This window comes from Strigops habroptila, chromosome 1 (assembly GCF_004027225.2).
Source record: "Strigops habroptila isolate Jane chromosome 1, bStrHab1.2.pri, whole genome shotgun sequence".
NCBI classification, from domain to species: Eukaryota; Metazoa; Chordata; class Aves; order Psittaciformes; family Psittacidae; genus Strigops; species Strigops habroptila.
This window is the reverse complement of record NC_044277.2, coordinates 142,081,206-142,105,504: the sequence shown is the minus strand read 5'-3', so window position 1 is coordinate 142,105,504 and position 24,299 is coordinate 142,081,206. Positions and strand designations below refer to the sequence as shown.

Sequence of the window (24,299 nt, the reverse complement as noted above, 5' to 3'; positions counted from 1 at the left end):
AAGCAATATATCATGGGCAAGTGTGCAAAAATCTGGACTTAAAGATACATGTATGGGCTAAGCAATGAAGAGAGGAAGTTCCAATAGACATCTATGTATGTCAGAAGGGCTATTAACACCAGTGGGCATAACTTGCAAGAGGATGATATTTTTAAAGGAAAAAATGTAAAAGAAAATGAAAACTTATTGACAGGTCTGTTAGGGTATTGATTACTCTCATAAATGAAGTGATGCATCTCTTGATACATTTTAAACTACACTTGCAAAGCACAAGCAACTGAACGCAAGAGAGGAATCCTGCACTGGACAGAAGATGGACTAGATGGCTTAGTGGGTCTCTCTTACTTCTACTTGCATTGACTCAGAAACTTTAACAAGAGTCAGGGAGTTACAAGACAATCTGGTAATAAATATGCACCACTGTCTAATGTATTATTTGGCCAGAGCCCAGATAATACCTGAAGTACACCTCAGGGCCTCATCATGACTCCAGTGCTAAATATCTTACAGTCCCACCTCTGCCTGGCTGGGCACTGAAACATTACACAGTAATTTAAAATAGATATCAGTCAGCAATCCTGAGCTGGGGTGTCTAATGGTAGTGTTGGGGAGGCTCTTTGGATCTGCTAGAAATACTGTTTAGATCAGCTTTGTTCTGGGTTTAAGTCTAATGAAACCTCCCCAGGACTGCTGCTTTCCTGTAACCAGAATCCCAGAACCATTACGTTTGGAAGGGCCCTCTGTAGATCACCCAGTCCAACCCCCTGCCAAGGCAGGGCCACCCAGAGCAGGTCACACAGGAACGTGTCCAGGTGGGTTTGGGATGTCTCCAGAGACAGAGATGCCACAACCTCCCTGGGCAGCCCGTTCACTGCCCTGACACCCTCAGTGTAAAGAAGTTCTTCCTCATGTTGAGGTGAGGCTTGTTACTTGTTAGTTTATGGCCATCGCTCCTCGCTCTGTTGCTGGGCACCACTGAAAAGAGTCTGACACCATCTTCCTGGCACCCGCCTTTGAGATATTAATATCTCAAAGTCATAGAGCCATAGAGTTTCTCTGCCATGCCCTCTTCCACTAGCATTTTCCTCTTCCTCCTTAATCAGGCCCAGGGCTTCCATCAGGAGGTGGATCATCACTTCAGTCAGGGAAAAGACGTTCAGATCCTGATGGATGCATCTGATGCTCTTTGATACTGCAGACATCCAGCAGAGAATACATTCAGTATTGGCCAAGTAAGGCTCCTGCACTGACCCCCTGCATCCCAAGTGCACCCCATCACAGGGTGCTCATCACCTCCCTGGCATGCCCTCTCTTCTCCAGGGCTTGAGCAGGCTTTGCTAGCACCTTTTGCGTTTTGGCAGGATGGTTTATCTTCCCTTCAGAGGTCATTAAATCTCTATTGATTTCAAGCAATTGGTTCTTCACACTAGGCAGACTTTATTATAAATTACTGATAGGGGATGTGAGCTGGTTTGGATCCCCATCCAGTGCATTAAGTAGCCAATTTTGAGTGTATATTTCTCCTGTTGCTCTCGTTACAGTCCCCACACAATGACAGCAGCAGTCCTGCTTTTCTCCAGAGCTGAGCATAGGTGATTTCCTTAGCCTGGGCTCACCAGGAGAAGCCATTTCACATTTATTCATTCTCCCTCCTCTCAATGCAAATTTACTCTTCTTTCTCCCCCTGCTCTGAAAAAACATCCATATTAAATTTCCACCTTCTAAAAATAGGCTCAGAATAAAAGGAATAGATTTTTAAACTCTTGCTTACTTTTTAACTGCTTTAAGGCAACATGATTGTGTCTCTCAGCTGTGAAATTACCCATACTGAGAAACTTTGCTTTCCTGAAGAAGGTTCTTTATGTGAAATGGAAACAGTGCAGTGAGCTTCCTTTCTGTCTTCCATAGCCCTTTCCGTAGCAAATATCCATCCACCCTGGCCAGTCAGGTGCAGCAGCCAGCATCCTCCAGGGCTTACTGCAAAGATTGGCTTTATGGAGGGATGTGAACTGAGATCTACACAAGTTTGGATCAAGTTTGGCTCAACCAACCTGCAGCAATCTGAAAGGAAGAAGGGTTTCCATGCTCTGTTTCTCCTTCAGGACATCTGCAAATATTTGTGTTTCTTGTTACCAAACACATATTTAGTATAAGCTGTAGTTACAACTTTCCCAGTATTCACCCTTAACTACCATATTTTGTCTCCCTTTCATCATCTTTCCAATATAAAAGATTCTTACTGTTTATTTTTTAAAAGTCAAGAACAAACAAGTTGATCTACAAATCAAAACCGTTTTCCTCAACAATGTACACTTCTGCTATATTCATTTTAACATTCTCCTTTATCATATTTTTACCTTCACTCACCAAACACAGTTTACATGATGGTAGCAAATGGTGCAAAGAGAAAACAGGATAAGCATGAAGAAAAAGAGTGAACACGAGACACAGAAAAAACCCATGAACTTTCTTTCAAGCTTTCTGGGAAGATAAACAGTGCACTGATTCCATTCAAAAAGATAGTTCTTCCTTTCAAAGCAACCACAGCCAAATCAAAGACAGCCAGGAATTTCTGTAGCAGGATTCGGGCATCTCAGAAGATCTCTGTAAATACAGAAATAGAGAGAACCAGGAAGAATGACATTTCAATGAACAATCTTCAGAACTTGAAGACCCACAGCAGAAGGCAGAGGTGAGCTTCCAAGCTGGTCCATTGACTGGGAAAGGAGGGTTCCCAGTCTGCAGACAGCAATAGATCTCTTGTTATCTTGGACATCGGACTCTTTCATAGAGACACAGTTGCCCTCTGCAATGGGCTGCTCTTGAAAAAGACAGAGCTTTTCCCTGGAGCTCCCTGGGCATCCAGTGGCAACTTTCATTATCATTTGGACAGAAACCAAAATTATGCAGGCTGGGCCTTAGTTTAATATTGTATTAAGGTAAGCACATTGGCATCATTCTGTGACAAACATTACATCATCCTTTTAGCTAGTAAAGTTGTTCATGTATATATTTCACTAGGCAACAGGCTGATAGAGTTTTTGACCTTTTAAAGTCACAGCTTTGCTATCTGAGGCCTCTACAAAGGCAGTCAGCCCCACAAATGTGAGATGGGAAATGTTCGTGTTCACTTCAAGTGGTATCCTGTATAACTATTATACATATACACAGGTATATACAGAAAATTACACACAGAGGCCTGCTATAGAGAGGGACTGTATATATATAAAATGATTATAAGTACTTGTCTCTCACACCCATGCTCAGCATGTGCGAGTGCCAGAAACCAGACACGACATTCCAGACTGGAATGATGCAAGGAAGAAATATATCGCATTTATGGAAATCATTCATTTTCCTTGTCTGGGAACCTCTTGAATATAAATAATATTTTCATTTATAAATTTCAAAGCGCTGTCCTAAGAATGGCTATGAATCATTATCTTCATTTGACAGTTGGAGAAACAAAGAGCAGACTGTTTTAAGCTGCAGTCTAAGGTCACATGGAGCAAATGAAGTCAAACCTCATCTCCTGAGCCCGACTTTCCCTTGAGACAGCACACCAGAGAGCACACCACTCACAACTTTATCAGCTGAAACTCTTCAGCACATACGCTAATAGTATTGGCAATGCTGAGCCTTCACAGATCAGGACTGAGGTTTCAAATGATCAGCAGATTTGCTTTAAATGCATAAGATTAAAACACCCAAATAAATACACTTGTGTTACTTCTATTCACCTTCTGTTATCTGAGCCTTTGAAGTATGCTAAGGTAATGGTTTCCAGGTATTTCCACCACCAAAACATCCAGTCATCTTTCCTTTAAAAAAGGGAAGGAAGGGTACTAAACAAACAGCACCAAATACTGTAAATTAGACCTTGAGAGTTGCAATAAAAATGCAGATACCATACTTACTTCTGGCACATGCCAAAGACTGCTCTCTTAGAAAATTATTTCCTACCCCCAAAAGCAGATCTTACTTTCAGAGCAGCAGCAGTTCCCAGAGATGACTCCCACGACTGGTAAACATCCATCACCACCTTGGTTTGGGTTCTCCAGACCTTTTCAAAGGTGCAACAGCTCAGCGCAGAGCTCAGATAACACTGTGGGACTTGTGGGTCTTTCTGAGCTGTTTGAACCCAGCAGCTGATGTGGCCAGAGCACAACAACTTAAAGCAGGGCACACCCCAACTTTCTTTTGCAATCAGAACTGTTCTTCCCCCAGTATAAGCCTATTCCTCCTATCCAGGTTGGCAACCCGAGACCAAAGTTGCTATGGCCACAAGAAGCAGAGTGCTGGTCCAGCCTGAGCTCATTCCTCCTGCTCAAATTTTCTGCTGGTTTAACTCTATGCAGTGAAGCTTTACATCAGATGTGGTTTATCTGCACCCTTCATGCTTCATGCCAGCTGAAATTCACAATTCTGAAGCAGTGGTGTTCAGTTTAGGGCTTTTTTCCCTCCTCTAAAGACCTGTCTTTTTCAAATGTCTCCAAATTAGACAATCGCTAGGGGCACTGATAGTTGTTTTCCTTTTAAGTCAGAGGCACTATTTGCTTTTTCAGCTCCTCCGTTGTTTTACCTCTTATTATGTTAAATCGTTTTGAAAGCTATATCTTTCATTTAAAAGTCATATCCCATTATCTAGGAGGGAATTGGAAAAGGTCGGTGTTAAAAGGAAACACAAGCTAAGACAACCCCAGCACTCAAGCCTTCAACACTAACTAACCCACGCAATATTGAAGGTTAATTAGGCTTTAAGGAAATGCGCAGGCAATACATGTGGCATGCTACTGATAAAATGACATTGCTTACAATAAATTAAATCATAGTAGAACCTCACTGAGGCACTAATCATGGGCAAAACACTGAAAAAATAATGTTTAGTCAGGCTGGAATCTCTTTAAGTTACTAAACAAAAGAATTCAATGTAATCTGGTGTGTGGCCTTCAACAATTGCAGTTTAGTTTTACTTGGTCTTAAGGTGTTTGAATATACGTTGCAAAAATAACAGTTGTAGGTATATGACAGCTCTGGAAATATCTGGGTGGTCGTAAAGAGTGTGAATTAGGACTGTTGTTATTTAATTCATTTTTTTACAGGGAACACAAGATATCTCAATGGTTTCTCCTTGCTTGCCATGTCTGTTAGCAGTTAAGTATTAGAACAGACAGGATCTACTGGGGAGAAGCACATCTGGACATTCAGAAAACTGAAATAAAGTTAAACATGTTATTCAGCTTTCATTTCTCTTTCAAAGTCATAAAATTGCATGCTGGTGCACACTTGCTGGAGTGTGAAAAATAAAGTATATGTTGTTACTGAATCTCATTTTTAGCAGAAAAACAATTGATTGTGTGCCCTGTACATTACATGGGCATGTAATATGCTATGGTAATAAAAAAATCAATCTGATGTGAGAACCCGGTTTTTGGTTTTCTGATAACTTGTTGACAGACTCTGGGAAATGCAATTGCTCAGTTTTTTTCATGCTGTAACCCTTGAAAATCTTACAAACACTTTTATAACTGTAAGCCAGAAGGCACAGCACCACGCAGAAACCATATTGCTAACACATGAATGGCCTTTAATGTCTGCAGAGCCCTCAATCAGCTCCATTATATTCCTCTCAAAGAATGACGTGAAATGCATTTGACACTATCATAGTTTCATTAGCTAAAACTTCACTGATGTTAGCCATATGTGATACAGCAGGAAACCCTCACCTTTAGAGGAAAACACAGATCTCACCTGTTTGACTTTGCTGCTTCTGAGAATTCAGAAACCCAGACAAGTAAAATTCTCATGTTGGAACATGTGGAAGAAAAACTCAAAAAATAAAGAGTAGTTAGTTCTACAAACTTTGGTTTGATAGTGATGTACAGTGAGAATGGAATTTGCCATGGTGGATATGCATTTGGATATGTCAAGAAGACATATTCTTCTTGAGAACATGCTGGGATGTGAAAGTCATAGATAATCCCAGCTACGTAATCACAATGTGAACATGGTTCTGCAAAATGCATAATCAGAAGGAGCAAGCAACATGGAGTCATCAAAATTTTAATTCAAGCTTTTAAAGATTAGGCATTAAAATGTCTCAAACCAGATAATGTTGCCTCCCATTTCAGTTGATCATTAAACTAGTCCATCTGTTTGGGGTTGCAGTCCTGCCTGACTCCCTCTGAATAGGATCCAATGCATGAACAACCACAGAGGCAGATCTGTCCATACCATGATTAAAACACACACAGAGATATCTGTTTGGACTGTTACACAAAACAAAAATCCATTTTCTTCCTTTGCATTCCTTTGAAACGCATCCCTCTTTTAACCCAAACCTTTAAAAGGGTGTTTGTGTCACTACAAAACTGAGGAAAACACTGGAAGTTGGAGCACATCTTTTAACAGTTTCCAGGCAGCCTGTCTCAACCCGGAGCAGAGGAGCATCTGGTAAAATGTCTTCCATCTTCTCAACTGTTCTTATCTCTACTTCTGTTTCTAAGGTCAGTAAAAACATACAGAAGTGATTATGCAGGAACTAGCTCTGAGGCATTATGCTATTTGTCAAAGTAGTAACAGTGAATTTAATATGCGTAAATCTCTTCCCCCTGTGCAGTAGAGCTCTGCTCTAGAATACCAGTGGGATAGTGACAGGAGTCATTTCCTAGGCAGCTTACCTTTGGGGGGAGTTTGTGGTCAAAATAATAAGAAACCCCAATTTTTTAAGAACCCACAAGCTGCAAGGGACAGTCCTACGGGCCCTTTCTGCTAACAAGAACAGCTGAGTTACTTTGCATCTTTATCAGTGACCTGGAAGAAAACACTAAGTCCTTGCTGATAAAGGTAGCAGATGACACAGACTGGGAGTGAACAAAGAAGAGAGGTTGCTGATGCAGGGTGAGCTATTAATAAGCAAACAGCATGTTTTCTAATACGCCCCAATATAAAGGTAGGGTGAAACAATGACTGTAGGAAGTCATTATAGAATCAGGGACTCTGTCCTGGAAAGCAACGGCAGCCTGGTCATGGTGAATAGCCAGATGAGTACCAATCCTTGAGGAGATGCAGTGGCCAAAAGACCAAGTCTCTAAGACAAGGGTAGGAGAATCTTGGGATACAGAGGCTGCATTTTGTGTTTTGGCCTAAGCCCATCTGTGAATCTTAACAACCTTGCAGCCTCCTTTTGTGAAACCATTGACCATTGGGTGTGAATCCACTTGTGAGGAACTGCTGGGGAGCAGAAATCTTGGGTCTATACAATTCTTCGGTGGGGATCTAACTTGTATCTGTGTGTGTGAGCCATACAGATGTGCCACATTCAGCCATGACCAGGACGTGGTCTTTGCCATGTGCCTTGGTCTTGGTCCTGGGATCTCCAAAGGAACATAGGGGCTGCCAAAATGTGGGTTCCCAGCAAGGAACACCAGCCTCCCATGCCATGGTGTCCCAGAGGTTGCCACGTGGATGTGTGGAGCCAGTCAACAAGCCCAAAAGCTTTAGCCCACCACTTCCGCCTGGATATATCTCACGGACAGTCTAGATGCAGCCACTTTGTCCCATCCCAGTGTGTGGCCTAGAAGGGTGTTAATAAAACTCACTCTGCAAAGCAGACTGAGTGTGGAAAATTTGCCTTGTATAGTAAAAGGTTGACACTTTATCACAGAAAAAGTGAAGGACTGGATTTAATCAGCCTGTAAGAACAGAGCTTTCTACTGGGCTGTGTGGTACAGAAGACGGAGGTGTAACACCACCCAGAAGCTGCAAGTTGAAACTGGACAAGTTCGGACTAGTCGAAGTGCTGATGTCTGACTACTAGTAGAAGCTCTCATAGGTTATGCTGGGTTCCCTGGCCATGGCAAATTTCAAATCAATATTAGGTTCCTTCTAGAAGAGGATCAGATGAATTAAGCACAATACCTCTGGCCTCCTAGTCTGTAACTCCATGAAGTCCTTTCTGAGCTTTCTTTTCTCTCCCCACATTCCAGAAAATGTGATCAAGTGGGGGCATTTCCACAGGGGCATCAGAGATGCTTTTGTTGACTTTCCTTACAAACTGGGTGATTCAGAGGACATTCATAGGCTATGCTAGGAGAGATGCCAAAGGAATTCACCTCCTGTGTGATCTATATTTGCTCAGCATGATAAGGACTTAAGGCAGGCCCGGATGGAGAAAAAAAGCCAGCCCTCTTCTATCATATAGACCAGGAATAAATATGGCACTTCCAACTTGAGTAAAGATTTTTCTCTTGCAATTCTTGTTTGGAGGACAGCCAGAAAGCACAGATGCAACTACCTGAAGGCCCCTCTAGAATGGGAAGTATCATTTGGGGCTGGGGATCCAACAGAAGCTCACTTTATAAAATCAGCTGGGGATGGCAATATACGTAGGAATTTGGTTGACGGTATATAAGGCTATAAATAGGCATTTGGAAAGCCTGGAAGCTCACACAGTTACTGGTTTTTATTTTAAAATGGTAATGTGGATTTCAAGCTCATGAAAGACATGATGAGATTGGTGGTGAAAACCTGTCTAGCCACACATAGGATCAGCAAGAAATTCAGGTTCTTCCATCTCACTCAGCCTTGCCATGGAAGAAAGACCAGCTCCTGGGAAGTTTTGGTCTTTATGAACAATTTAGCCCCCAGGGCCCTCTGATGGTCTACGCCAGCTCTGATGCCTGCTTCGCGACACAGATAGATGTTACCTGGAAACCACACTGGTATTGGCCACTTATTTTTATTATTTTCCTCCTTAAAGTTTAGGGAAAAAGAAAAGCTGTAGCACCACAAGAAAAAAAGCAGAGTTTGTCTAATGCTCACGGTGACATTCACAGGATCTCCCACCATGCTTCAAAGTTATTTTATCTTACTAGAACAGCTCAAAATGGGTACTTTGGCAAAACATGGCTCTTCAACAGTGCCTCTGTGCACCAGATGGTGAGATCATCACCTTAGGGCCAACAGTTCCTAAACACTTTGACTTGTGTCTTCTTGACTCCTAGCAGGTTCACCCACCATTTGGTGTCCCCTCCCTGCAGCATGTGCCTAGAGCTCAAATGGTTACAGCCTGGCTATTTGCAGACTCATGGAAGCATAGAACGGTTTGTGCTGGCAGGGACCTCAAAGCTCATCCAGTTCCAACCCCCTGCCATGGACAGGGACACCTTCCACTAGAGCAGGTTGCTCCAAGCCCCATCCAATCTGGCCCTGAGCATTGCCAGGGATGGGACAGCCACAGCTTCTCTGGTCAACCTATGCCAGCGCCTCAGCACCCTCACAGGGAAGAACTTCTGCCTTAGATCCAACCTGAACTTCCCCTGTTTCAGTTTGAACCCATCAGCCCTTGCCCTATCGCTACCGTCCTCAATGAAGAGTCCCTCTCCAGCATCCTTGTAGCTCTCTTCAGACACTGCAAGCTGCTCTGAAGTCTCCACGCAGCTTCTCTTCTCCAGGCTGAACAGCCTCAATGTTCTCAGCCTGTCTTCATATGGGAGGTGCTCCAGCCCTGATCATCCTCGTGGCCTCCTCTGGACTTGCTCCAACAGCTCCATGTCCTTCTTATGCTGGGGGTAGCAGAACTGCACACAGTGCTCCAAGTGGGGTCTCACAAGAACAGAGTAGAGGGGCAAAAAGTTCGACTTCTTACTGTGAAATTTGTTCATATTAATTCGAGGCAAGAGGAAAAATCAATTTTTCCGGGGAAATATTTTGTATTTTATCTTTTACTTTAGCTTTTATCTTTAGAAATCAACCTAAGTTGTTTTCTGGGCTGGATGAGTCAGATGGAGCTCATAACCATTAGCACTGCATTAAAACACTGCAGTAAAAACAGAAAATACAATACTTTTTGGAAACATCTGATTTAAAAACAAAACAAAACCACTAATTGGTTAGAAGCTGACAGAAATTATTAGCAATAAGCTCTTTTGCATAGAAATAGGCTTATTACCATCTTTTCCAAGCTAAATAATTCTATGATTCTATGAATTTGCAGCAGCTGGCATGAGCCTGGCATTGTTCCAGCAAACTGTATCCTGCAAATACCATCTTTTCACCTGATCCTAGGAAAAACACCAGCAAGACAGGCTTGTATTCTTTTCTCTATCCCTGCATAATATACTCCCATTGACCCCTGCAGGAGCTCTGTGCATGTGCATGTGTGGAAAGAGCATGGTCCAAAAAGGGAAAAATAAAGCCAGTTTTGACTTTACAGCTGGCAGACCTGTGAGCAGGGACTGCAGGCTGCTTTTAATTCAGGGGTAGAAGCATAGGAAGATGTGTTTTGCTACATCATTGAAAGCCAGTAGAGGCCATCTGGGAAGGAAAGACTAAATTAATCACAAATGACAGCCACGTGAAGATCTCAGGTCAAATCAGATTTGTTAAAGGGTTTGGTTTTGTCATTTTTCTTGGTTTTGTTTAGTTTTGTTTTGTTTTTCTTTTAAGTCAGCATAAAATTACCCTCTGCATGATGCATGGCATAGTCGTCAGCTCCTGGGTCTGCCCACACTCGCATCTCAAAGCACATTTGTGGTTTGCTGAGATCTAGTGTTGTTTGCTTGCTTTTTTTGGCCAAGGACTTTTCCATATGATTATACTCTAAAAGTGTGCCATAGATTACATGGTCCATAACCAGGTTACAAGGAGAGAACACAGGTCTGTGTTTAGGAAACCATCTTTAACCCCAATAGGAACAGCTTCTAAACATTCAGCCTTTTTCATTAGTGACTTGGTTAAATGTAGGGACAGGTCCTGCAAATGTCAGGGATATTCACTTTGCTGGGGCAAAACAACCTGAAACACTTTGCAGGATTTGGGTTCAAGTGTGAAAAGCAGACTGTTAACAACTTGGTGTTGTAATGTGAATCTAGTGATTTTTGCATTTATTCTAAAAGGCCAAATTATGTGAGATTTTGTCAACTCTCTAGTTTAATGGGGATGGACAATACTGACTGTAAAGGAGGTGAATGAAATGGCATGTGAGGCTTTATGGGTAACACAAAAATCTCTATTGAAACAATAATTCCCTTACAACTGAAAACATCAACCTTTGCTGAAGAAATTCAGAAGTCTTGAACACACTGATTGCTGCTTAGTCCAATTTCAAGTCAATCGAAGGAAGCAAACTACAAAGGGAAAGGCCATACTGACTTAGTACAACAATCTTAATGAATCTTGGCCCTCTGTTTTGCATTTCCAGTGGAAACATGAACTCAATGGCTCATTCCCTTCCTCTCTGTGCTGCTTCCAAACACCCAGATAGAGGGAATAAGCTTTCGCTCAGCTCGATCCCCGGACAGCACTGTGTCTCTGTTTAAACAGAGCCTGAAAAACAGCCGTTTTATTTTTAGCAACAGCATTTACTAAAAGGAGCTCTTGTTGACAGGAAAAGCCACTCAGATTTGAATATGAAATATTTCCAGCACTTCAAGTGTGGTGGGAAAGGTAAGCAATTCTGGAGTCACAATCAATAAGGAAAAGACCGTGAAGGATTTCTGGACAGGGAATAATTCTTTGCCTCCCAAAAGCATTTGTCCTGTGCAAAACCAGAGTATTTCTTGGCACTGCTGTAGCTTTTAGGTGTACCAGTCATGGACCAGCACATGGCTGTGTAAGGTACTGTACAAATGCAGAACAGAAAGACAAATCTAAGACAAGAGCTCACAAATGGATGCAGACAGACAGCTGAGAGAATACAAGCAAACAAGCTGACACTATAATATTTCAGTCCCTATTTCACATAAACAGTGAAAGGCCCAATGATAAAATTTCTTTGTATTGTTCTAAAGCTGCTGCTCCCTCTGTCAGCCCCAACCCTGCCATCCCCCCAACCCCCCCCCCAAGCCTAAATGAAATAAATCAGCCTGTTAATAATGACTGAGCAGCACAGGCAGCCAAGGACAGAAGTCCAGTGAAAGACAAATGGTTAAAGTTTACTAAGTAGTTACAAACCACCAAAAACAGGTCTTAAAATGGGAAGTGTCAGGCAAGCCCTTAATAACAGGTAATAGTACCAGCCCCACCTATAATTACAGCACTGGTCTCCCCACCCTCTGAATGTCCCTCGTTTCCACCAACTCCAGGCTTTTCCAGCACAGACAGTGCCTTGGCAATGTCTGCACACTGCCTTACAAAAAACGGGTGGTGTTTTTTATCTGAGCTTCTGAGGAGCTGCTGCAATATACATCTTAAATAATAACAGCACAAATAATAACAATAATAATGAAACCGGAGGTTCAGCTCTGCCCACATCTCGCTATGCCGATGCTATCGCATCTCCAGTATAGTTTGAGGCAACCTTGAAAGACTGCGTGGAGATGTATTGAAAGGAATACATTTACCGTACATCACATAGTTCCCATTAGGAGATTTTGATGATCACATTACTACATGCTTTGTCTTCAAACAGAGACTGTGCTGGCTTTTCCACCCATAAGCAAGAAAAAATATACTTGCCACACTCATTATCAGTCTTTTGGTTCAGGTTTTCTCTCTGATGTACAGCTGCTTCATTTTGGTTCTCAGTTCCAGCAAGAAGTAATATTGTCACCTTTTCTGTGACAATTTCCTTATACTCCTGAAACTAGACGGCAGCTATTAGTATGAGATTGAGATTGCTACATACTTAGAAATGGTTTAGATGTATAGAGATGGTTGAATACTTTTGTTTAGCCATTATCTTACAGATTTTCTACCATTTGGGTCAGAGGATTTGAAAAAATTCTATCAGTGCTTATTAACCAGCCTCATTTACTCTTTTTCATGCTGTTTGCTTCGGCCATTTAGGGGGGGCTCAAATATGGAAACAAATAATGTGGAAACTTCTACACTTGCTGATTTGATCAGATTTTTAAACATCTGATTTAATATGAAAGAAAGAATAAAAATAAATGTATGGGATGAATTTTCAAACAAATAAAGCTTTGTGAAACAAATTAGGGAATATTTTGAGAGACTTCGTGCCTCAGTGAACAAGCTCCTGTGTATTTGTAATAATATAACCCACATATCACGGTAAACCAAGCATAGTGCTTTGATTTGTGAAAATATGCAAGAATATCCTTTTAACTATCTGATCAGCTCTACACTGAGCCCCCCAGACTATCAAAAGGTCAGAATCCAAAAGGGTTAAGTATTGACTGACAAGAGAATGAAAGGAAAAGCAACAGAATGTAGGTGTATAAGGGTCTTGAGGGGCATTCCTAAAAGTTAGTATCCATTTTTACACTTCTTGCACAGAACCAGGTATGAATTTCAAATAATGAATAGATTCGGATCTTTTTAAAAAATGTGAAACTCATATTTAACTGTGTCCATGACAAAAGCTTTTCTTCCTTTTTTTCTTGCTCAAGGCTTCATTAACTTGAAAATTCATGCCAAAAATTCATTATTTTGACTCTTTCTCACCCATTTTCACCTGTTTAGAGAAACACCCCCTCTCATCTTTGACCATGCGATTTGTACAGTCTCTCACTGAAAAATGCAGACTAAGAGTTTACAGAACAACATACATGGGTGAAACCTGCTAGTTACCCAGTATGTTAGAAACAAATGGGTTTGAAAGCAAGTAAAACCCTGGGTGCTGGCTATTTCCAGTACCACAAAGAAATGCTTTGCATCCTAAATGCAGTGGGTGAGTTACACAGGCAAGGTTATGTGTCCCTGCCCCACAGTCTGGCTACAGCAGAGCCATCGAGGGGACTATTGCCCTGCTATATGGCAGGACGGGAGACTCGCAGGGTGAGGGGGCAACTAGAAAAGGCCCTTGGCAATCTGTGCTCCACTCTCCTTTAAGGGCAGGCTGTTTTGGGAAGAGAGAGTTTGCTAGCAACCTGATCCTCCCTCCGGTTGCGGAGATCTTCAAAGGAGATGGTGCTGGCAGCTGACGTCCCCCCTTCTCCTGTTGGGTTTTTCCCATTCACACTGCAGATCCCTCCTCCAACAGACCTCCTGATCAGCTCCTTCCTTCCGCAGCACAAGCTCAGCCATATTTGAATCCTTTCGTAACCACGTCAGGAGGCCTCACCACGTTGTTTATGTGGGAGAGCGGCTTCACTGTGCAGTGGCATTAACCTTCCAAAAAATAATAATTTGAGAAGTTTTGTGGCTTCTAAATAGGAGCAAGAACCTGATGGTTGAGAAAGACAATGGCAAACACAGCAACACCGGGAGGGCAAAGGAAGAAGCTATGACAAGTAAACAGCTGCCAACGCAGCCCTCTCACCTAGGGCTTCCCTAGAAACCATAGCAGCTTCACCTCTGCCCCATAGTATTTCACAGGTATGCACAGGTATAAGTGCACAGGTATGCACAGGTATAAGTAAATCTGTTGGCAAAGTCGGCAAAGCCCTTTCCCCTCTTCTGCTTCTAGAAACTTGAGTGCCCGGAGTTAAGTGCTTTGCCCAGAGACACTTTGCAAGCCATCCGTTTACGCTGGATGCAATCTGGTGCAAGGGGAGAGAGCCTGACTTGCCCATCCCTGCAGAGGGGCAAAAGAAGAGCTCAGAAACTGTGAACCCATGCCCTAACTCAAAAACCTCCAGCCCTGAGACTGGGCTCCAGGAACCCCCTGGGTACTTGCAGCAGTGTGTGTCCATATGCTGCCTCCCCTCTGGCCCCATGCATGTTGCCTGACAAATTATACTCAGTGACACTGCTGTAAATGGCAGTATCTCTTGGAATGGTTTCAGTCAAACCACACTGCTCTGGCAGCACACACACCAGGAGAAAGGTGGGTGGAAGGAAAAAGGCAGAGCCAGCGCAGTAGCAAATATTGACACAAAACAATAACACAACATTATTGTAAAGCCCACACAAATGAGCAGGTGACTCTGTGGATGAGCACAGCCCAAGAAAGTGCTTCAGACTCATGCATCACTGCTCACATTTCCAGTGCTAAGAAATACACTTGCACAAACAGAACCTGTGAAAAGACAGGTCGCAGAAACTGAGGCAAATTAAAAAAAACCCAACCATTTATAATTACACATAAGGACAGATATAGCCAGATATAATAAAGTGCTAACATGATCGCTCAGTTTGGGGCTTTTTGTTGTTTGGTTTTAGTTCGTTCGTTTGTACATTTGTTTTTAATGTGGGTAGCCCTGCTGGCCTTCCTTAACTTAAATGCTTTCTTGACTGGGTGCTCAGCACCTAAATGGATTAGGCCCACATTCAACACTCACAATAAAGCTTAATCTTGAGTCACATTAGCCCCTGAATAAAAAAAAATAAATTAGTCTCTGCTTTGTTACAGTCACACAACAACAAAAATTAGCCTGTCACACTACCTGCATTGAACAGGTTGTCTTACACTTAACTATCTGCTTTTCTCCAGAGCCAGCTACCAGATCTCCTCTTTTTGTTCCTTGGTGAGGGAAGGGTGTTTTATAATGGGAAAATTAACAGCTTGTTTTACTTTCCTTCCTCCCCCCCCACCCCCCCCGCCCCCTTAAATGAATCAGGTCGTGTAACACCTCCAAAAGTATTTGCATATGTTTTGTTACTGAAGCCACTCATGACTCTCACCATGTAAAGCTTTGTCGTGTAAAGTCCCTGTTCTCCAATACATGCATTTCTCCTTGTGTAGGCCTAGGTGAGCCGTGGTTTCTCTCCAGTTTTCCTGCTGAATGCCAAGCAAGTGGTTTCACTTGGCAGACGGCACATTTCCAAAAGCACCTGCTAGCAGAAGCAAGGGATGGAGTACTCCACTAGCTGCCTAAATAACCTGAAAACCTGCCCCTCAGTCCTGCTTCAGCTGTCCAGTTTTGATTTGTATTTTCCTTCCTTGTGTGGTAGGAAATCACACCGAAGCCAGGCAGGTGCTTGGGTACTGCAGTAGCAGGAACCAGTTAGGTGGATGAACAAGTTATGAAAGGTTGCTCCAATTCCCCTACTGAAATAACCTGCCAGCAAAATATGGATATCCTTGGAGAACATGAATAGCATCCTGCCTCTTAAGAGCCTGATAGTGAGGGTCTGAGGGAGAGAGCCGAAAGCACCACTCGTTTGTAGCTTTACTTCAGGAGAAAGGAGACACCAGGCTGCAGAAATACCCGCCCAGAAGTTTGCGAAAGCACATTTTCACCCTGTGCTTCATACGCAGAAATGCTATGCTATTAACTCACCTGGATGATGACTGAGAGACACATTACAATGAACTATTATGGAGATGAATACCACAATTTTAGGAATTCATGTCCCAGTTGTTACTGTGAGAAAATAGCTAAGGACATGGATGGAAGCTGAGCCTAATAAACAACTTAAAAATCAGATCTTCAGAGTAGACGTGAAGAAGACACAGAGAACAAAACAAGAGTTTGATACAAAAGCAGCATTAAAACAAAATCATTTTCACTAGCACAGTATATACATCTTTACTGAATTGATTATACGTTTTCTTCTTTGGGTAAAAGGGATTTGAGACATGCAAATTCTAGCTTAGGGACAAGTTGTGCTCATGAGTAATCCAACTGACCTCCCCGGGCCGACTCCTGTGAGCAAGTGCTCATCACCACCACCACCACCGAGGTTGCACAACATGTGGGGTTTCAGTGCACCTCTCTATCTGCACCACCCTCCCATGCAGCACCGTGGCCGCCCTGCTGCAGCACAAGTGTTTGCTGAGCTTCCCTGACCGCTACAAAGCTATGCCAAAACACAGAGGAAATGTGTCCTGTGCGAGGAATTAGTTTGATTAGTTCTCTTAGGATACACGATACCTCTTTTTCAAGATCACAGAAAGAATATTTCAAGGTTACTCCGTGAGAATAATCAATCTTTTAAAGCACCCAAGTTGTCTAATTACATTCGCAAAGGAGAAAAAAAAAAGCTGTTTGCTGTGGCAATGAAAGAGGTAGTTAAGTCAGCACAACTGAGCCCTTAATTTTGCCTTTTCACCAGGTTTCAGACCACTAGGTCTGTGAGCAGTAAAAAAAGGGGGAAAAACCCAGGGATGGGAAAAACCACATGGTTAATTTTTACGTTATAATGCCAAAATGAAAAAAGACCACTTGGCTTCATTTAACTTCCTCTCTTCGTAGTCTGAAGAACGCTGCAACATGCTACTGGTGCATGCCTGTAAGGTAATGAGTAACTGGCTTCCATAAAAACTATATTTACCAGAAAAAAAAACCCAAAACAGTAAAAATCCCTGCTCATTTCACTGCACATTATACATGCCAAATTGCAAAGAGTTTCTTTTTTCCCTCTGCAATGAAGTAAATCAAAGCACCGACACATACAAATATGCATCTGTTACTAATGAGATGTTTACAGCCCCTCCTTTGCCAATTGCACATATGGAATACTTCAGTGTGTCGTTACCTATAGAGCTCTGGTTAAGAGACAATAGGTGCAAATTAATGTACAAACAGACATTATCTCTTCAAGCCTGGACATGACTTGAAGACTTGTTAAATATTTTTAAATGCCACAGCTTTCTCCTAAGGTTTTAAGATCTCTTCTTGCACTCTTTGCTGATGGGAGAAAACATTCAGGGGACAGGACAAGATATTTATAATAACAGGACATTTCACTCTGCACTTTTGTTTTAGCATGTGGGGGGAATAATAATTGTATTGAGACTTGAAATGGCTTGGGTTACGCAGTTCAGAGCACAAGCACCTGCAGCAAATTAATTTGTTGTAGCACATTTATTATCTCATAGCTTCTATTTAGGCTGCAGCTGTTGCTATTATGTTAATAATGTTTTTTATCACCACTGTATACAACAGGTTATGGTAATACAGAAATTTTGGGGCATGGGGTGTTGGTTCTGTTGATTCTTTTAAATTTATTTTTAATTTTATTTCTTCAAAAGAAAAAAGATGGGGAGAATATAACACATAAGCATTGATCAGGCATTTAGCCTTGTGTTTATTAGCTGATTTGAAAGAGAACGGGCAAGAGAAATTAGAAAAGAGTAACAATAGACAAAGATGGCGCATGCAGAATTTGTGAAAGCAAAAAAGAAGAAGAAGAGATGGCAAAAAAAAGAGACAGAAAGAAAGAAAGCAAGCAAGCAAGCCCGAACACTGCAGTGCTGGGGTGGTGAGTGTTCGGGTGGGGGCGGGGAAAATGCTGCAGTTTTCGTGAAATAATAAGGTGGAAAAAAAGGCATACAAAGAGTAGGTTTTTCATTGTCTGTAAAATATAAACACAGATGAATTCTGTCTTTGGTTTGTTCATGCTTTTCACTCTGCACAGCAGGGATGTTCTTAAGAAGTTGCCCTCTGCGAAATTTCACTAAATGGAAACCGTGGACCCTGCATGATGCGATTATAATCACACCAGCCATTCTTTTTACATAATTTTTTGTTTAAAATCCAGTAATGCTTCTTCTTTTTAAAACATATATCTGTATCTATAGACGCATCTAAAAGGGTGCTGGTTTACGTCCCCCCAGCAAAGTGCAAGCTGGAGCTTGAAACTGGCTGTATCCCATCCACAAATCTCCATGGACTCCAAAACAAGATGAAAATTTGGAGCTGACAAGAACATGTCTGCTGCCTGCAGTCACTGCAATAGCTCACCATGTTGCCTACTAACCAAAAGATCAAAAATTATCGATTTCATGGCGCTGCGTGCTTGGGATAGAAAAGCTACTTTAAAATTTGCATTATTTAAGAAACGAATTAAGAGAAAAGACTCGTGTTTTAGAGCGGTTTGGAATGTAAAACTGGCTTTATGTTTTAATCTTACCAATGATTTCCTCTAATTCCATGATTTTTAGCAGCTGGGGTTTGGAAATTTTTTTTTTTTTTTGCCGATGAATTTAGGATTTTGCCGCAGTATACATCTGCAGTCCCAGAATCCTCTGGTAAGATAATCCCTCCTGCGATGGGGAAACGCCTTTAACCTTTTCGTGAATGAAAAATACGCAACCATTTTGAAATAAAAAGGGGGAAAGAATGATGATTTCTGTGAGCTGGGATGAAATTTACGGTGAATTGAAAGAACAAGGAAAGGAAAACATACTGTAATCGTATTGTGGTGTTGGAGTTTCTAGCTGTTGTCTACCCTTTCTTCAATGGCGTCTGTAAATATGTCTGAAGTATGGCGTTACCCATATTTCACGAGAACCAAGACGTTAGGAAATAAGAGTGTTTCCTTGCCATAACAGCAGGAATGCTACAACTATCACCTCCATGCTGCGGGCTTTAAGGAAAATCTTGATTACCGGTCATTGAAACTCATCTGATCAGTGGATTCTTAAGATGACTGGACAGCGTTAGGGGAGCCAAGCCTCTAGATAGCAAGAGGTGTTCACAGCTGCTCAGGGGTTTCAGCTAGAAAGGGAAGAGGAAAATATTCTGAGGCATAAGGAAAATCTGAAGCCCTAATCCATGCACAGCCTGTTTGGAGATTTGTTCAAATGAAGCTCCTACCCTGATACTCATATTTTCAGACAGCACAGTAATTAAGAAAGAGAGGTCTGAACAGAAAAACGAGGTCTTAATAATTTACTATCGTGTTTTAAGATTACATATTAGAATCAATTACTTAGAATAAGGAAATCTGGCCTACAGCTATTGAAAGAAAAAGGCAAAAATTACATCTATCAACCTTTTTACATATATCAACCTATTTACATATATCACCTTTTTAAAGACAGCTTTCTATACGAGTAAAGCTATATATTTAGATCAGACAATTAAAGGGTTACAACTCTAGGAAATCAGGGTTTCAGGTGGACAGACTTTGATTAGGGAAGGAGGAGGCAGGTGTCGAACCTCTGCCACTGTTTTTGTTTTTGCCCGTGTTTCTGGCTGGTTTTTCTGCCAAGGTGCCTAAACACAACCATTGCAGTTGTTTTAAATGAGGAGTATGAGACCCATAACCATTGAGAGACAGGCACACAGAAATGTTAAAGGCTGTGGTGTACTTAATAATGACAACATTTTGAAAGGGATCAATACTGTGGGTTTCTGTTTACATGATCTTGCAATAAATTTTGAATATACAGCTACCTTGATGTTTATTTGGCTAGTAGCAATTAAACTGTATGTACTGGGAGACACAATGCTTCGTGTTTATTCTGCTCCACTGCTTAATATGCCAGTAATCAGATATTCTGATGAGTAATGCCTCAGCTGCTAAATCAGCTGGAGACTTTTTTTCAGTTTCTGAAACATACGTGGTAAATGCAGTTACATTCTTGTAGGCATTCTCATGTACTTAATTAAAGAGGGAAATATTAAGGCATATTGTATATATCCAAAATAGGGAATACCAAGGGAAAGAATAACTTAAAAAAAAAAAATAAAAATCAAATTGCTGGCCAATGACAATTCTATTTCTGATGCTTGAAGCAAGATTTATAGACTGCTCCAATTTCTGGCATTCAAACTAGTTAACAAGATGTTTTGATCAGTATCTTCTATATAATTTATTAATGATTTGTAGGGTCTCTCCTTCAAAATGATCCAGTTCCACACTTGCATAGTTTTTTGTGCAATTCCTGAGAAAAGTGGAATCTCACCAGTATTTTGAGTTTGCCAAATTCTCATTCTTTGTCCATAAAGAAGTTTGTTTATTCATTGCTGAAACTCAGCCTGAATGGCACAGCTATTTGCTTGACCATAGCAAAGATTCTGACGTGTATTAATAAACTGTAGCGCTTGTGTATAAGGCAGAAGTTACATTGATTAGTTCTGTATCTCAAAGAGTGCTTGAGTATTGCAAGATCTCCTCTCTTTTCCCCATCATTCCTGTATGAAAGTGAAAATATGTGACTTTTTTAATACACTACAACTTCACTTTGGTGGAAGAAGATCCCTTCTTTTTTTTTCCCCCCTCTTTAAGAGGATCAGGATGATGTATTTTTTTGCTGACAAGTGAATATATATTTAGTCAGTGCCTGAAAAAATATCTGTAGTTGATTCTTGAATATATTCCTACAGTATGCATGGTTAAAAGCCAATTTTGCATACATCTTTAAGATCAATATGGGAAACCGAAGATTCAGGCCCAGGGCCCTAGATGTTTCCAAAATTGGTAATTTTGCTTTGTCCTTACATGAGTGCCGTGGCTACTCATTCGTTACTATGTTCCTTACAAACATAGCTAAATGCCAGATTTCAGAAGGAAAGGTGACCAACTAAGTTTACCTTTAGCTGATTGTTATTTTTAATTAATGAGTTTCCTGCTTTCTAGCCTGTTAAAAGTTGACTCACCAAAAACAAAACAAAAACAAAAAAAAACAGGTTAACAAAAACATTTAAATCATTATCCATGAAGCTCTTCTTTGCACTGAGGATTTCTTACTGCAGTGCTACACAATGGACACGTTAGGAGACTGCTTGACCCTTTGAAAAAAATATGTCTGCAGCATACTCATCTAGCAAACAGCCACCAAAACAAACCTATTCAAGTATAAAAGGGCTTGAAGGAAACTTCTGAAGCTGAAGATACACGCTCAGTGCTTCTTGGGGGAGAAAGAAAAGAAGGTAGAAGAGGGAGAATAGCCGGGCTGCTTATGAATTTACTCGTGAAGCCCCACACTGTAATACCTAATATAACATTTACTCTTCCTGTTTTGCTTGTGGACCATGACACACTGTATTTTAGAAAAATCAGAAACATAAAATGTACTTTAGAAACATTTTTATAATTGAAAGAACACTGTTAAGGATTAGGGTTAATCATAATTGCAACACTTGCAGCTATTAATATATTGGTTTTCCTGGGGTAGGGTTTTAGTTTTTTAAGGTGAAATTGTAGAAAATGTTTAGCTACCTAGTAGCTAAAAATTGCAAAGCTAATATTAACCAAATTTGTATTAGCAATTTGTCTAGATCTGAAAGTACCCTAACCACTTTGCAGTGAAACATATGCAGATTAAAATGACAACAAACCATGCAAGAATAAAGCAACCAAAAATCAACAAGAGTTTAGCATTATGTACTAAAGGCCTTATGAAATGTATATATATAAATAAAACTTGTATGTTTTAAACCTGTTTTTAAAAGGGCTAGTTGCAGTTGTCCTCGTCAGGTCAAAAAGAAAAGCGGTCCACAGTTCAGGGGCCAGAAGCAAAGAGACGGACCGTACCCCTCCTGCTCCTGCAAAATCCAGGCTCCAAAAGCCCCATCCCTGCAGACCTCAGGGGGTGGGATGGCACACAAAGACGCTCTGAAAGGTATCTGGGACCATGCAATGCATCAAGGGCGTTTGACTGATTCTACTGTTGTTATCAAGTACCCAATGGAATTGCTTATAGTGAATTTGGCAATAATGCCCTATAGAAACAGCACTTTGAACTTATATAGTACCTTTGATCCAAGGATCTAAAAGGAGGGCTCTGTCAGTATTATTATTCCCATTTTACAGAGGGTGAAACCGAGGCAGAGCAGATCTTCCCAAGGTTGTAAAGGAAGGCAGCTGAGAACGGGCAGCGGACAAAGAAATTAATTCTTCCTCTCATACTCTTTTCGCTTTTTAGTGCCCAAACCAATCTCCAGGAATACTGTCTCTGACTCTTATCTTAAACTTGAATCAAACTTCTGGTGACAAGAACGGCAAGGTCCTTCTGCTCATAGCTGCACTAAGTTATTCCCCTGGAAGGAGATGAGAGTTCTGATCTGGCAGGATGTTTTGCCAGCTCCTGCTGGTTGTCCTCATTCTGGCCAAATGGGCAACTGTCCTAAGAGAAAAGAGAATGACAAGGAAAGCTGTATTTTGTGAACCTCCAACTTCAGGGTTAGCCAGGTGGCATTTCATTCCTTACCAGTGGGGACCACTGCTCAGGAAGGCTGGGTGGATGGAATAACACGGGGAATGGGAAGAAACAAGGGTTTTTATCAACACTGCCTTCCAAGAGCCATTTTAGTCGTGACAGCTAACCTGCAGACTTAGGACCCCTGCCCTGCACTTGCCCCACTGGGTTGTGACCCCTACTCACCCATGCCAGGTCCACCTCCAAGAGTTGGGGTGCCTTTTGTGTGCAGCAAGCCCTACGTTATTTTTTTCCTTCCCCCAAAGGGAGAAATACCCTCAACTAAAAAGCACCAATTCAAATAAAAGCAGTTGATGTGAAAAATCGAGAAGCACCGTGGAAGAGGCTCCTTTAGTCTAACACTACTTATTACCGAATAAATCAATAGGAAAAAATAAATCTTTAAGTGTAACTTCCTAAGTAGAAACTCAGAGCCCGCTTAAAAAAAAACAGGTATAAAGGTGGCCCCTTTGTGAACTGCATATGCCCCCGTTGTGAGAACCACAGAGGCTGGAGGCTGGTGGGGAAGGAGAGGCTGCACGAAGCAACAAGAATTCAGCCCCCAACATCCGCTAGTGCCAAAGTAAATTGATACTAGGAGAAAAAATAAAAAGAAGAAAAATCCATCTTTCACTAGCAACGGATGTTTTACATAAACACTTTAGTATATACCCTTCATGGGGGGTGGGGTGTGTGTTAAACACCCTGTATGTTAAACACACATTGCAAGACTATAAAGTCCGTAGAACATTTAGCTGTGCAAGCCCATGCACGCCGAGCAAAGGCTGCCACAGACGCGCCTTCGCAGGGCCCTGCGCGCCGCGAAAAACCCTTGTGCGATTCACAGTATTTTCTTGCTTTTACGACTCTCTGAAGAGGCGAGGGGCGGGCGAGGAGGAGGTGGTGTGGGGGGGGGGGGGGGAAGCCCGCTTCTTCATATAAAAAAAAAAATACATAAATTGCATAACGAGATACTTTCTTTGGCAACTGCTTCCTGACAAATATTTACCACAGCGGAGCGCGTTTCCGCCGACGTGAGCGGGCCCCACCGCCGCCTTCCGCGGGCTGCACCGGGCCGGGCCGGGCCGAGCCAAGCCGGCAGTCGCGGAGCCTCCGGGACTTGGCGACGAGCGTTTGGGAACACGGAGTTTCGCTATAGTTGGTGGCGTGCGTTTAAAAAAGAACATTAAAACAAAAAAACCCGATAAAATCCACAGGCAACGAAACGCCAACTTAAAGGGCTGGGGGGAGGTGGGTGTGGGGGGGGTGTCATGGTTGCCTTTTCCCCCACCCTACAGCGGGACCCCGGGGCTAACCCCCTCAGCTGCACCCCTTCCCCCGCCGCCTCTACTCCACCCCAGACAAGTTCGCTCCCGGCCGGGAACTCGGCTCCTTCTTCCCCACATCCGGAATAAGGCACCTCCACTGATCCTTCCCCCGCCCGCCCCTCACGCCGCCACCACCGCCACAACCTTCCCCCCGCCTCACAGCCGCTTTCCCGCCGCCGCTGCTGCTGCTCTCTGTCTCCCTCCGCCCTGGGAGCCGGGCACTATTTCTCCTCCCCCTGCCCTGTGCGCTG

At 42.1% G+C, this 24,299-nt stretch overlaps 1 long non-coding RNA gene across 1 annotated transcript; it reads right to left on the bottom strand.

The window, feature by feature from the left end:
* Positions 1-17,638: 17,638 nt before the first annotated feature.
* Positions 17,639-24,279, bottom strand: LOC115619836. The gene is made up of 3 exons (XR_003995132.1): positions 24,209-24,279; positions 23,730-23,873; positions 17,639-22,648 (listed from the first exon to the last, which is right to left on the bottom strand). It is a non-coding gene; the product is annotated as an uncharacterized LOC115619836 (long non-coding RNA).
* Between the last annotated feature and the right edge of the window lie 20 nt (positions 24,280-24,299).